Source organism: Phalangium opilio, unplaced genomic scaffold, assembly GCF_054372755.1.
Source record: "Phalangium opilio isolate 3A_F unplaced genomic scaffold, DU_Popi_V2 ptg000329l_1, whole genome shotgun sequence".
Taxonomy (NCBI): domain Eukaryota; kingdom Metazoa; phylum Arthropoda; class Arachnida; order Opiliones; family Phalangiidae; genus Phalangium; species Phalangium opilio.
This window is the reverse complement of record NW_028324226.1, coordinates 1,416,693-1,431,938: the sequence shown is the minus strand read 5'-3', so window position 1 is coordinate 1,431,938 and position 15,246 is coordinate 1,416,693. Positions and strand designations below refer to the sequence as shown.

Genomic DNA, 15,246 nt, shown 5'->3' with positions numbered 1-15,246 from the left:
TCCCGACGCACGACCAACAACAACCAATAGAAGCTGGATAACCTAGATAGGAAAGCTAGAGGACATCGCGGGAGAGACATTCGACGGAAGTTTTATACCCGAGATGGAAGGGACATAATAGAGCCGCCGCAAAGAGCTTTTATCTACTTTTTTAGCTCGGGTTCCGGGTATGGTGTGGATACGTGTAGGCGCAAACAGAAGCCGAAAAGAGAATTTATTATCAGAAGCTGGACGGGTTTTACTTGGTTTAGATAGAAAGCACTCAACGCGGACCCCACACCACATTCCCATCCAGTGATCGGACACAAAAATAACTAAAGCTTTTGATATCCTAACGCCATAAACGACTGTCATCTAAGAAATAAAAACAATCGATCCACTTCCCTCGATAATAGTGTGTCATCATGACCTTCAAGAAAAGATTCAAGGGCATGATGGAACCAAAATCTATTACGCTGCGTTTACGCGCTGTCACCTTGACTAAAACTAATTAGAACCCTTATTTAGGAATACATTATATATAAACTTGGTCCAATGATGTCTAATATAAATCCAAATTTTGAAACTTGGCAAGAAGGTATTAGGTAGGAAGGGTTGGTGTGTGTGTGTGTGTGTGAGAGAGAGAGAGAGAGAGAGAGAGAGAGAGAGAGAGAGAGAGAGAGAGAGAGAGAGAGAGAGAGAGAGAGAGAGAGAGAGAGTGTGAGTTCAGGGTTGGCAGCTCGAAGTGACGTGACGCTCGTTTAAGAGTCTTGCCATGGCACGTGCAAGGCCCGGTCGCTAACCGTTGGTCCATTGTATCGCTTCCGACAAGCCCGTCTCTCAACCATTGTGTACAATGTCTTAGAGAGAGAAAGGCCGGCCCGATCTCTAAAGGCGTCAAGTTTGGTACACAGCCGGCTTATTTCCGCCATAAAGATTTAATCGTGGCGTGGCACTCTCCACTCTACAATACAATCACGAATCAATTAATTTCTCTCATTAATAATGTATCGACACGGCCTTACAAAACACATTGGTTTTTATAGAAACTGTACCACGATACAGACTATATTCTTGGGTGAAGCGAACGAACTCAAGGCGCGTTCGACTCCTAAGTGTTAATAGCGTGTGACGGTGGTAGTGGGTTATACTTATCACCTTTGGGCAGCGTTTCATTACATTAACTGGGATAAATCGAATCTTTCAAGTGTACCCGATGGTTCTTGACTGTTTCACTCTCCAACGAATCTTTGATAAATTAATGGTCAACCAAAACGACACTACGAGTGCCGAATCCGCCAGTCCCCTTTTCCCCCATTATTCGGGGATTACTGCAATATAGCACGCTTCGTTCTCTATCGAATACTGGTTGGTCTATTAGGTTACGTCAGAAGTATATAATACTTCTCTTCGAGAGAAGTGTACCACAAAGCGGGGTAATTGTAACATGATTCTTCCTACCCAACAGCATTTTAAATTTGGACTAAGGTTACTGAACCAAATCACATACGCGATACATAGTTCTATCATAATTATTCCCAAAGGCACGCTTGTGGATTTTTGTCCCACGTCAAGACAATCAAGGTTTGTGGGTTGATTGCTGAGAATGTATTACCAAACAGTTGTAGAATTCACCCTGGCACGGTGCTATGCCTATCTGAATTTTGACGAGCGCGAGAGCAAACAAAAAGGTGCATGAGCCTTGGAAGAATCATGTCATAGAGGATACAGAGTGTCATTCTTCTTCCATTATCCCCTTCTGGTTACGTACATAGTCTCCCTAGAGGGATAAATTTTCCTTGCCAATCATAGAATGGAAGGAGATCCTAAGCTTATGACGCTATTTAGGCGAACTGGATTTAGTCGATCATTTGTATATACGAGTTTCTATAATCATTTAGAATCTATATAGACAAACCCCCGCACATGAGAAATTTGCATATCATGGCTGGGTTCACGTGGATTTCCTTTACAACACGACGAACGATATATTGATCTGGATAATCTAGTTGAGTCTAGTTGGATCAAAAACTAATCATACTAAACCGTCTACAGTCGTAGAGATTCCAATGTCCTCCATTTCCCCGGGAACGAAGAATCTCGTAACACGTTAAAGGTCCAAGTATAGTCATTAATTTCATAATTATTTCGATGCAACCATAAACCTTCGCAACCCTGTGCACCTTGCTTCAGTCTGAGTGTTAGAGGTCACCCGCCTAGAGAATTAATCCTGTCCAGCTAGTAATTAATTACAAAGCGGCCGAGACCAGACTACGAGTAGCTATAGAAAACTAAGAAAGACCGTTGTCGTGATTGCAAAACCGGAAACCAGCAGCCAGGATCTGCTTAACTTCATATCCTTAATACAGACTTTGGACTTGGTCATGCGTAAATAACTAATTTAAGTCTGACCAACAACACAAAATTGACTTGGGCCAAGAGAGAGAGAGAGAAAGAGAGAAAAAATGAATTCCCTTTTATACGCTTACAATAAGATGGGTTCGAAAAAGAAAAAAAAACGTATTAACTTATCGCTCCGTCTAAAGAATTGAATTGAATTGAAAGAAGTGATTCCAGATTGAAAGAAAAGTACTAAAAGATAGCCAAGCCACGAATGCAGCAAACTAAAAAGAAAATATATATTAATACATATAAAAATTTTGACAAGTTTTATCTATGCCTATCTGCAATGCTGCTTTTATTCTTTGTAACTCGCGTAGTAGATGACTGATTCTGCCAAAAGGTGTCTGCTATAGTCAATATTACTTGACACTAAGATAAGAACCATACCATGGGTATACCAACATTTGGTACTGTCTAAGAAACGCATGTGCCTCGCGGGCAAACAAACGTTTTTTTACTTCTCTTAACTCATAACCCAACAAAGGAAAGCCGTCAAACCAACTTATGATTTTTTTAAACCCCCCCCCCCCGATAAAAAATGGGAATAGACTATTTCGATATCAAAATCGTGGTACCTTTAATACATAGCGACTGTACACACTACTGGAGGTACAGAGTACAGTTCCAGCGTGATTTCTATATTCTATTAGAATTTCTAAGAAGTAATAATATCAGCCACCCGGAGATAGCAGCGATGCAAGGAACGTACATAACAAGTGTCAAAGTTTAAAGAACTTCATTATGCTTTCCAAGCTTAGCTAAGCCTAACACCATACATACATACACATAAGGTGAAGGGGGGGACACCGACTGACCAGCACCATTTTCTTCTACAATCTCTAGACACATTCGAAGAGCGAGCTAGGAGAGAGAAGAGTGTTGGATTGGTTTATTTTTCTTCGCAATGTGAATTCGTGCGGTTAGATCTCATGGAATTGGATGGAATCTGGACCATTCATCATCTCAAGACGTTTTGATAGCTTTTACATAACGCTCGCGCTTTTTCTCCTCACCAGCTAATATCCAAGCCAATTCAATAGCGCCATAGAAATAAATCCATTTTTTTTTCCATTCGGAACAAAAAATCTATGAAAGCATTCGACGATTATGTTTTTCTTCTTTTTCGTTTCATCCGTATATAGTCTATTTCTATATTTCTAAGTTAACGTTCCAACAGCGGTAACATTCCTGATGTTCAACAAGTAGAAGAATAGCTATAGCAGATGAATCAGTGCCTATAGATTTCGTTCGTTCCCCCCAAACATATTTCTCCAAACTGACACCCATAACCATGAAAAGGCCCCCCTAACATCAACGCGTTTCAAAAGTTACTTCTTCGAAAAACAAATATCGAATTTCATTTGATTTTCCTTTGCTTAGCTTTGATTCAAAGTTAAATGTACTTTGAACTTTTAGGATGATTATAATGAGTTCCATAACCCTTAATTCCCACGAGTTCAATTTAATTATAAGTTTTGTTTAAATGTTTCTAAACACTATATGGGTATCTGCATAAGTTCATAAAATACGTTCCATAAGTTTGTCAATGGTTATAAACTCGAGCTTGTCATGAAGTGACGTAGGTTATAGATTCGAGGTAAAGCGACGCCTGGTGAGGCCCTGTCAAAGGCTTAGTACAGACGAAAATGGAAGTCCTGCAAAACTAACCGAGTGTAGGACTTCAATTCTTGCTTGTTTACCTCGAACTAGATCTCAGTAAGTCTCTAGCATTACAAAGTATAGGTAGTGTTATACTTATGGCACATATCTTATGGTATACAGTGAACAGTTGCATCTAAAATTGTTTTCCCATTCTATACAAGGATTTGTTACTCTGAACTTCTGAAGTCGTCAAATCAAAAAGAACACAAAACTAATTTCACCTTTTCGAACAACTTCGGCGTAATTTTACCTTTGAACTCGGGCGCTTTGATTGTGTTACAGGGCCCGAAATTAAAATAGTAACGCTATACTAACGATGTAGATGTACGCGAATAGGCAGAATAGAAACTTACAGAAGAATTTATTTAATACATCCATGAATATTGAAGAAAAAAAATCTCTTTAAAAATGCATGTAAAAATTATCTTTAATCTAGAAAATTGTGATTTCCCGTCTTCCATGCTATGACGTCAACTGACCATAAACTCTAATCTAAAAAAATCTCGTCTACCATGCTGACGTCAGGCAGCCAAAATTCGACCTTTGAACTTTTAAAGCATATATACACACTGTTCGGTTCAATATTCAGAGATATACAGAATAAATTCCAAGTGTAACCTTATGTAGGCGGACATTTAATTGCCGGTCAAAGTAATTCGAGAATATCTGGAGGATTGGGGGTATAACGAGGAAAAGCGGAAGGAGGGGGTGTTAGAGTTAAAGGTTGGGGTCGGGGTAAGATCCCCCTTACGAAAAGAGCCAAGGGGGGATAAATAACTGATTAACCTTTTACTAAAATATCGAAGCAAAAGGGGCAGTGGGGGGGAGGGCAACCGGCGGGAGAGTTGTTTTAATAGCGAAGGACTATTGGACTGCGACACGCTTAATGCCGTGTTTCACTTGTCAGCTCATTAATCGGGGGCCTTTGGACCCCCTAAAACTAAAGCCATTTATATCAGCTACATATACACATACAATCGTATCCAGGATTACGTGGTAAATGTCACTCGAGGGCGAGGAATTGAAATGGTCACTTGGACCTTGGTACCGCGGACAAGCATTATATATATATAAACTCGGGGGTTAACCCCCCCCCAACCCGGTCCGCGAGAAGCCAAATGAGGCACGACAAAACAATCGGATTTTTAATGGGCGCCTAGCTACCAACGCTACTCCTCGATATCACCAGGCCAGCAACTAGGCCCTGGCTCTTTGAAGTCAAACAACCAACCCCAACTGTTCCCTGGTTGATGGTTAAAAGGAAAATTCTTATTTCAAAATTGTAACCCAAGTCCCAACTCCTTCCTATCTACGGTTGTAAATAAGTTAAAATATAGAAAAATAGTGACTTACGAAACCCATTTGTTTTAGATGTGGTTCAAAAAGAAACAAATCAGAATAAACCAGGATTCACTTACCTAGAATAAACAAAAAGATAATTATGATTAGAAACGATACTATTAATTGAAATTAAAAAGAAGAAGCAAAGGCTTACGTACATGCACGTGCATGTTAGGCTTAATAATTCAATCACATTTTGGTACAAGTGAACAGCATCGCCAATCGACTACAAATGATCGCTATACAGTTTTCTTAATTCCCCCCCCTTTCGCTACCCTCAGCCAGCGCTTAAAACCCGACCTTTTGATACACTGCCAAAAAAATTCGTTTTTACGTTAGCAAAAACCTTTCAATATATTGTCATCCATTTCATTTAATAATTTCTTAATTATTTCGCGTAATTAATTCTAAATTAAAATCACCTCAACAATATTAATTAAAAATAACGCTCATCAATCTACACTAAACAAATTAAATTATTTTTGTAGGGGTTAAAAGTTCAAAGGATGACACGAAGTACAACCAGGTGACTTTGACAATCGACCTACTTTTTGATGACGGTGGCTGGTCATCATGAAGAATTAATTTGTAGTATATATATAGTCAGAGTGGAGCCTTAGCTTGTGTTTTAGTTTGTCTGGCAGCTAAGCTACCTTGGACAGACGACCCCGAGTGACGAATGAAGTTAGGGTGTCCCCTAGCATTTTTGGCGCGGTACGGTTACGTCCTTGTAAAGTCGTCTTATCTGTCAGTTGCACGTGACGCGCGGGGAAGAAAATGGTATTGGAGGGCAGCTAACCATTCATAATGAGTGCCCTGCCCTTACTTGGCCCCCACTGGGAAAATAAAGAACCCCCCCCCCCTCTACAAACTTTTATATATATACCAGAACGAAAATAAAACCGAGTCTCTCGGCTACGTTTTTAATTAATCCTCTTATACAGATTGTAATAACCGCTTCACCCATCAACTAAACTTTTAATACTACGCGACAAAAATAAAGAGGTCCTTCATGGCCTTACCTTCATAAATATAAGGCAAAGGGTACATTTTTTGCCTACAAATGAAATATGCACGATACGCTTTTAGTAGCTAGTAATAAATGCATTTTTTTCTCTCTCCCTCTCGTTGGTGCGTTCTTTATTCCTTGGGGAAGGTATATAGAAACTTAGGAAGTAGGAAAAAGCTTTACTTCCCCCGCGGTCCATTATTAAAGGAAGTTTGCCTGCATTGAATAAGATAGAAAAAAAGCGTAACAGGTGACATTAAATTTGCACGCGAGCAATTGATGGAATGGTTTTGATAGTCTTCTTAGAGAGCACGCGACAAAATGGAAAGAGACACTGCATAACCGAGGCTTAGGGAAGACCGTTGAATAAACCATATTATTTTCGATATTTCGTTTCATGATTGTGAAGGCCCATTCAGACTATAGAATAAAATCTTAAGTTCCCGTCGGTCGTTGTGTGTTAATTTCGTTTCGATGGTGTTGGTACGTTCATTTATTTCCCCGTTCAGATGTGAGAGCAGACGACCTAAACCGAGTGATTTTAGAACCGAGACTTTGAATACTATAATAAACAAATATCTACCGACAAGAATCCTAAAATCTTTCATATATCGTCTGCTAATGCTTAAGTAGCTCAATCGATTATGTAATCGATACAAGATTGAGTGAGCTATGGCTAAGAAAAGGCGCCAATGAGTACATGGTGCCATCTCGACACTGCCAAATGAAACTGAACATTTTCAACCTTAACCCGCGAAACCTTTACGTAGTTGTTAACACGCGTCAAATTAAGCGACTTCACCGAAACGAACATAAGATTTAGATCTAGTCTGAACGGACCTTTATGGAACAGTAGGTAACGTTCACACTCGATCGATTTCAACCCACAACATAATAATTATATTATTCCCAGTTGACTATTTAAACGAAATCGTAAATGAATATTAAGCATAAGTAACTAACGATGTCACTTGTCATTGGGAATACTGTGATAAAGGACTAAAATAACCATCACAAACAGGTCCAAGTGATACCGGATAGTCTGTACGTATCTCGATACCCACTGTAACACCCCAAACAAAATAATAGAAGTAAAACGACGACATTAATAACTTTGACAGGAATATCGTACTCGGAATAGATTTTTTTTGGCTAGTGACTAAACGGAACGTTAAAAGTGTAAGTAGAGCTAGGGCGACATTTGGACATAGCAACAGCTGGGTGCGACACGGTTCCTGGTTCGTATTGTTTGCTCTCCCGGGTCTATTTCATTGTCAAAAGACAGGACTTGAATTTGTAAGTACTTATACTTCCTCCCAAGTCGCTCTCTACCAGTATCAAACACAATTTGCAATATTAAAAAAGAAAGATAATTAAGGTCAGAGGGTATCCTAAATTTAAAAATATATTATCCGCATGCAGCAGCCCATATGTTGTTATTCTGAAGTTTCAGACGATGGCCTCTGATTCGGAATAGTTTCTAAGATGAATGCAAGCTTTTCTAAGGAATTCTTAAGCTACTCATATACTTAAGCAGTATTTCCAGACATAGTAAGGTCTGTCATCTCATTAAACACAATTTCATTAATCTTACCTTAAACTGTCTGAAAACCTCAGTCTACAGAGTGTTTTTGATAAGTCTGCCATAAATAAAAGGGTACTTGTGTTCTTTGGGAGTGAAAAGTGTCAAGAACGTGGTGTCAACAACATTTATTTAACGGAGATATGGGCTTTCAAACATTGATTAATTCCTCAAAACAAGGAAATGGTAACTAAATGTTGCAGACTCCATGTTCTTTGATGCACTTTACACTCAGTTTGACCCTTTGAACACATGCACCCTTTAAAGTTATGGCAGACTTATCAGAAACACCCTGTATATTACCCCCTTGCAAAATATTATCAAAGCACATATAATCTAATTCTTTAAATTCCATACCATAAACACTCTCAAATACTTGGACTAAAGCGCCTATCCAGTTTTCACGTAGGCCTAGTAAAACAATTCTTACTTTCTAAACACCGCTTATAAATTATTAACTAAATAGGTTAAAGCAGAGGAACACGTATTACATTAAAAGTTCATTCAATAAAGAATAAAGAAAAATTATTAAATTTGTTAAACTTTCCTACGCTGTATGGAATATTTCAAAATGACCCCTTTGTTTAGAACTGTTTAAACTTTCTAAACTCATATATTACGGATAATATAAATCATTAAATATCGGTCAAACTAAAACTCAACTTAAATAGGGTGGTTTTAACTCGATGAGTATTTGGAACTGGCGCGGGGGTGTGAAAAATGTATATATTTATACAAAAATTATTCGGGTCACTTGTACTTTTGAATTAACAAGGATTGCTTAATTGTGCGCCTTAGCACCCATACCATAAACCACACCTTAATATTTTGGCTTGGGTGGATTACTTTTTTTAATTTCTTTCCCACTGAAATCCAGATTTAAGCGGTATATAGTTAGTCAGTTAAAAGTTGAGGTTATGGCACAATTTTCTCATAATGGTCAGACAACTTATGGTTCTTTTTTCTTTCTATCTCTTTAAAAACAGATTTCGGATTATGTTTGGAGGTAGAATGAGAGTAAGTTTAACCTCATTCTGTCAGAAACACTAGAAGATTGAGAAAGGCATATAGCATAATTCGTGAGGTATCCTTTCTAAATAGTAATTGTCCATTTAAATAAAAAAATCCCTCACGAATAAGGCAGGAAATAAAAATTAAAGCTGGTTTCACAAGAGGAATTATATTTTCTAATAACGGATAATTTACCCTGCGGGAATTAAGAATTGAAGAGTTTTAATGCCCGGGTTTCTTAATCTAGCCCAGGGAGTTAACGATTAGTAACAAAAGAAATTTTCTTATTAAAAATTACTCGCCTGTACATCAAAGAAATCTAACTTAAGAGAGTCCAATTCCTTGGCCCTGTACTTCAGAGGAATAAGCTAACCTAAGCCTAACTACTGAGCTCTTCTGTGCGTCATAGAAACCTAACTTAAGCCCTACTTTTGAGCTCGGTACATCACAGAAACCCAACATAAGCCCTACTCTTGAGCTCGGTACATCACAGAAACCCAACTTAAGCCTAACTCCTGACCTCTGTAAATTACAAAACCCAACTTAAGCCTGACCTCTGTACATCACAAAAACCCAACTTAAGCCTAACTCTGACCTCTGTACATCACAAAAACCTAACTTAAGCCTAACTCCTGACCTCTGTACCCTAGAAAAACCCAACTTAAGCCTAACTCTGGAGCTCTGTACATCACAAAAACCTAACTTAAGCCTAACTCTTGACCTCTGTACATCACAGAAACCTAACTTAAGCCTAACTCCTGACCTCTGTACATCACAAAAACCTAACTTAAGCCTAACTCTTGACCTCTGTACCCTAGAAAAACCCAACTTAAGCCTAACTCCGGAGCTCTGTAAATCACAGAAACTAAACTAAAGCCTAACTCCTGAAATAATTGATTATCCCCACAGCGGACGGTCAACTTTAGCCCCCGTTCTTCTCAAGTTTCGTTAGAGTATCTTGATCCTTCATTATCCCTTATTTAAGAGGGAAAAAAAAACGTTCCTTCATTTAAGCAAAGGTTATTTTTACGGAGAGTAAATTCGTACCTTTTATCAAGGAGGGATTTTGTCGACAGCGCAGGGAATCGGGTTAATTAGAGAAGACTATTTTAAAAGGCAAAAACTATCCGATTACCGTGCGTGCACCTAATAAGGTACAGACGGAAAAACCTATTTTAAAAAGGAGTAAAAACAAACCAAGAGTATATTCCTAAGCCTTGAAGCCTTGATCTAAAAAATTTTGATTTTTAAATAAGGCTTGGTGGTGCTGGAAAAAATTAAAGCGCGTGCGTGAAACGTATTATCAAAGTATAAAAGGCACGAGCTGCGTTTTTCCTAATTGAAATGGCGCATGCACAAGTCAGTATAAAAGTTGGACGCCATCTGTCTAGCCCAGTTTCGGTTGGAAAGAAGAAGAAAAAAGAACAAAGTTCTAGGGGTTATTTTTCCAACTGGTGGGTGGAAGGGAAAGGATGGGGATGAAATCGGATGAAAGAGAACTTTTGACTAACGGTAAAAAGAGAAGGGTAAAGAAAAAAAAACGCTCATTAAGGAAATATCAGATCTCACTCAGACTTCTAAGCCGTCTCCAATTCTCCTTCAATCTTATACACAGGGCAAAAATAGTTCGTATTCTCGCAGCTTGCCCGACTAAATCTAATGACTTCCAGTTAGATTAAAGCCCGTCGCGTACGTCGCGAACCAAATTTCAATTTTGATTTGCAGTCAATCATTAAACAAGCTTATTACGACTGCGATTCGACGAGTCGCGAGTCGCTCTTGATGAGACGGGACGGTTACAGTATCGTCTCCATGAGATGGGGTCAAGATATGGTATGTGGATAACAAAGAAGTTAGATAGGGCTTCAAAGTCACCTTTACACCATGAACTCCTTCGCTTGAACCCATATCGAACGTCTTCGTTGTCAACATACCCATCAATGTTCCTCCCGTCTTAAGAAATGAAGATGGTCAAACACCACGTTCTATTCACGTAAACGAGTGTGTGGACGACGGGCTTAACACAATTCACGATCTATGCCATTCAAATCACGAAGTTGGAATAATTATATCGAAGGAGGAACGCAAAATGATAATAATAATAATAATAAAAGAGAGAGAATAAAAAAAAAGAAATCATATTCGTTTTTAGTTCTCCTTTTTGTCACGGCTAATCGTCACGCGAAGATACGATTCCAGGGGATCAATTTTCACAGCGTTAACGACCCCTATATATATATTAGTATAGCTTCCACGAAATCCATTCATTCGCGGCTCATTTGCATTAAAACCTATTTAACAATAACGTACACCACCACCACCGCGCCAACAGGATAAAAATCTACGGCAACCCACCGAGTTCTAGCTCCAATGCCCTAGCTAGGACTCGGGCGAATCGATACGCATTAACTACTATACCCATCCTACAAGAGTACTTAAGTAAGGCATGCAACGGGGGTTCGTGCCTCATTTCCAAGTAGATCGAGACCCTTCTTTCTCTAAAAACTGACACCACGATAACTATTACGAAGCAAGCGGCTTAAAATTCACGCGCGGGGCTGTGATTTGAATCGATTTTTCTTTTTAGACAAGATCCGATAGTGTTCGCCTACCACCTCATTCCAATCTCCACCCAACTTTGCTCTAAACATAAAGCCTATTCCACGTCCATTCCAACACCAGATTACACTTAAATCAAAGCTAATTCATACACGGTATCTGAACCCCTAACCCGTCTCGGTATTCGTTGCATTCTTGACTTTGAAACTTAATGTATAATATTTCATATTTAGAGTCATATAGGTAGGAGGGATCGGAACGGTCTAGTCTTTGGAACGAGGAGGAGTTGGGACATACATACCACATGCACTGTCTTTACTCTCCTCTATGACGCGTATGAGTCACGCCTATGGGACATCAACCTTAGCTAGCTCAATCCCCAAAAATATTAGAAATAAGGGGGACCGAAATTTCGTACTCCCTAAAGACAGCTAGGATAGCTGCTACGCTCAAAATCCATCCAAAACAGGGTCTAACACCAGCTAACACCCGTTACGCGAAAGCCAGTATATTTGCACCCCGAGCTAAAAAACACCAGGGACTTTCAAACTGGGAGAAATTTAATAACCGAATATGTCGTGTTCGTCGTGGATAGAAAAATAACATATTGACTTCCCTTACTTGTCAGCGAATGAAACCCTCTTTCGTTATAAGAAACGTACAGAAACTCCTGGACAAGTGCATGACGTGGGTTTTTGCGCAACCCGAGTCTGGCATGCACGCGACATCACGCGCTATGATGGAGGGAGACACCTCGTGCTTTGTTTAAGTTATTAGATTTAATGTGTGTAAAGCTGTTAGGGGGTGGCATTTTAAACACCCTTCCTATTAGCTCTTTCACCTTCCCCTAATATCGTAGAGTTACTTAAACAGAGTGGTACACATCGTAAGTAGTTAACTGTGATTCAGTTTTTCGGGGATTGGATCGCCCAAATCGGATATTAACGTTTATACAGTACTTAAATTCAACAATAGGCTAACAAAAGCAAGCGTTCTACAACGAAATGATTTTAAATGCCACGTGTATGGGCAAAAAAGAAACCCAGCCAAGAATTTTAACTAACTTGTATTACGAATTTCAATAGAGATTATACTCCTGATCGAATAGGTAAAGGTGTCAACGATAAGGTCCACTCTTAAGCGACACCGAACTATTTCCCAAAGGATGGTGGACTCGAGCTTGGACCTTTAAGAGGGATAGATACTGGTATTTAAACGATATTCTTTGATGTGACTGGCGTATCTATGGCAACGGCCAATGGAGGATTAGGAGTCGGCGAAAACTTTGAAGAGAGCAATTACACGCATGAAAAGACGCGCTTTTAAGTAGAGACGCCAAAGCTCTCAAACGAAAACCATCCCCTCCATCGGATAAGTAAAGTTAGGCCTTGGACCAAACCAATGTACTGAAGTGAAATTTTCGAGGACCACACTCGGCGACTAGTAGGAATAAACTTTAACTAACTACTCGCGTACTTTCAAAAAAACGTCCTTCAAATTGATCCGCAGTTGATAATTTAAAGGTATTTACAATGTCTCCAGCGTAATTTCAATCTTCAGGCGAACATTTACTTCATTTTATCAACTTCCAATTTGTCAATGTTACCTTAGGGGATGATGATAAGATGAGAGGAAATCAGAAGATGAAGAAAAGAAGAAAAAAAAAAACCGCCCCAGATTCTTTTCTTTCAGTCTGTTTTTTAAACCGATTTGCCGCCAAAACAAGAAGGGATCTTGGAATGAAAAGATGTGAGGAGGCGAAAAAATTTGGTTCAATGGAGTGGACACTTAAGTTGCCGCCACTATCACCGCCAAGGAAGATGGAAAGAGGGTGGATGAATAAGGATGGAGAAGCATCTTCCTCCGCCGCGACGAAGCGAGCGTCGAGCGCGACCCCACTCTCTCTCGAGAAACTAAGAAAGCGAAAAAATTAAGTACCATCGAGACTGTTCTAATTTGGGAAATCACGTAAAAGTCGGAAGCGATTTCTCTCTTCCTCCTTTGGGCCTCCCATCCGGAGAAAAGAAAGCGATCCTAAGAGGCTGGATGGAAGAGGAAAAAGGATTGAATCAGTTGGGGAAAAGAATAGAGGTTGATTATTATTTCGAAGGCGTTTGACCATTGTACCAACGTAAATGCGTGCGCCCTTAACAACCAACCATTCTTCGGTTACGAATGCTAAAAACAAGAGATGGACCGGGGGGGAAGGGTGGGAAAGATGGAAAGGGATCATTGGAAAAAGAGAGACGATGAGGATATTCGTTTCGTTTCGTTTCTAAAGAGAAAAGATGATAGTACTAAGTTCAACCACAGAAACTGAATGAAGTTAAGGGTAAACTTCGTACATTTTTATCTTCATTCCAGTGGCTTTATCTTTGTTCACTGAGAAAGATGGACGAAGACAAAGAAATGAAAGAAGCGCTAGAGCATCCGGGATAAAAGAGGAGGATGAGAAGTCTGATGGCAATGTCGACACGAAATCAATAGTCCCTTTTCCTAACTGCTTTGGCGTTCACCGATCAATCTTTGCAAGGTTTCGGCAACCGCTTCATCCTTTTCTCGAGTCCAAATAAATCCAAACTGAAGGCATCGTGCCCTACTATCGAAACCTCGTGGCTTCTGGCATCAACTACGGTACAATATGACGCCAGAAAAACCAAGGTGGCTATAGCTCTCTTTGGAAAAATCCGAACGGTTGTGGAAGAAAAGGGTTTTTAGTGGGGAACGATATCGCTGGCCATGGAAGAGAGACTGGTCAGCCTCTTGGTGCGTCCAACCCTCCAATTTTGATCCACCCACGTCATCTCCGTGGGTCAACTAGACAGACCGGTCAGCTAGCACCCAGCCAAGCGGAGCTAACATTCGCTACTTTTTCTATACAACTACACGGTTTCCCTTCCGCCCTAAGATATCGATGCGTTTGTCCACAATGGAACTAACGCCTTAAGACGCATTCGTTTCAACTTAGTGGCCGAACCCTAAAACTATAGGAGTTGGTCATAATATACAGGCGCGGAGACATACGCAACCGTCTGTTGCTGAAGCAATTGCGAGAGGAGTCTTGATGACAGGTTCGCCTCGTCTTTTTTGCACCAACGATTCGGGCGTCGAGTCCTTGACGAGGGTACACACAGTTGTATTTGACGTATCGGAGTCAATGTAGTGATATTAGGGCGCAAAAGAGAAATATACGCTAGTCAGAAACAGAAGCCCTCGTGACTTTGAACGCGTTGGCTCTATTTGGATAAATATAGAACGGTGCCTTCCGCACGCGTTGCTTAACGGTAACGCTAAATAACGTTTTTCTTTATAGAACGAAATGAATTTTTTCTCCCCCTTCCCTTTATCGGAAAGTGCTTTTAGCGTCAGCCTATTAGCGACTTGCCTGGCAGTTCTGTCCTCCCGCACTCCTCTAACGTTGACATCTATTTCGTCAATAACAATTTCGCTCCCGATCTCATAATAGTATAGCCAATACCCTCCAGTCACGCCGCTGACGAAAAATAGGAAATATCTTTGGGGTCCGGAAATGGCGCATGCGCATGCCCTTTAACTATTTATTCATAACCCTGCAATAATAAATTCAAAGGTATACTGCCAATATTCTTTACGGTATACGGTTGAAATAAATATTTCGATACTGGGTATCAAATTTGGTTCATTTAACTTTAATTAAGCGCTTGAATAGTTTTAATACGGT

The 15,246-nt window shown here is 39.8% G+C and overlaps 1 protein-coding gene and 1 long non-coding RNA gene across 8 annotated transcripts in view; both read right to left on the bottom strand.

Annotated features, from left to right (window-relative positions):
* The window catches only part of LOC149610206 (latrophilin Cirl-like), a 331,713-nt gene that overhangs the window by 106,191 nt on the left and 210,276 nt on the right, over nucleotides 1-15,246 (bottom strand). The window lies entirely within an intron of this gene.
* LOC149610212 (uncharacterized) overlaps nucleotides 1-15,246 on the bottom strand; it is a 40,082-nt gene that overhangs the window by 17,350 nt on the left and 7,486 nt on the right. Inside the window, exons 2-3 of the long non-coding RNA XR_016376708.1 lie at nucleotides 5,544-15,115; nucleotides 5,398-5,462 (exon numbers count right to left, since the gene is read on the bottom strand). This is a non-coding gene — a long non-coding RNA (uncharacterized LOC149610212). The remainder of the gene's footprint in view (nucleotides 1-5,397; nucleotides 5,463-5,543; nucleotides 15,116-15,246) is intronic.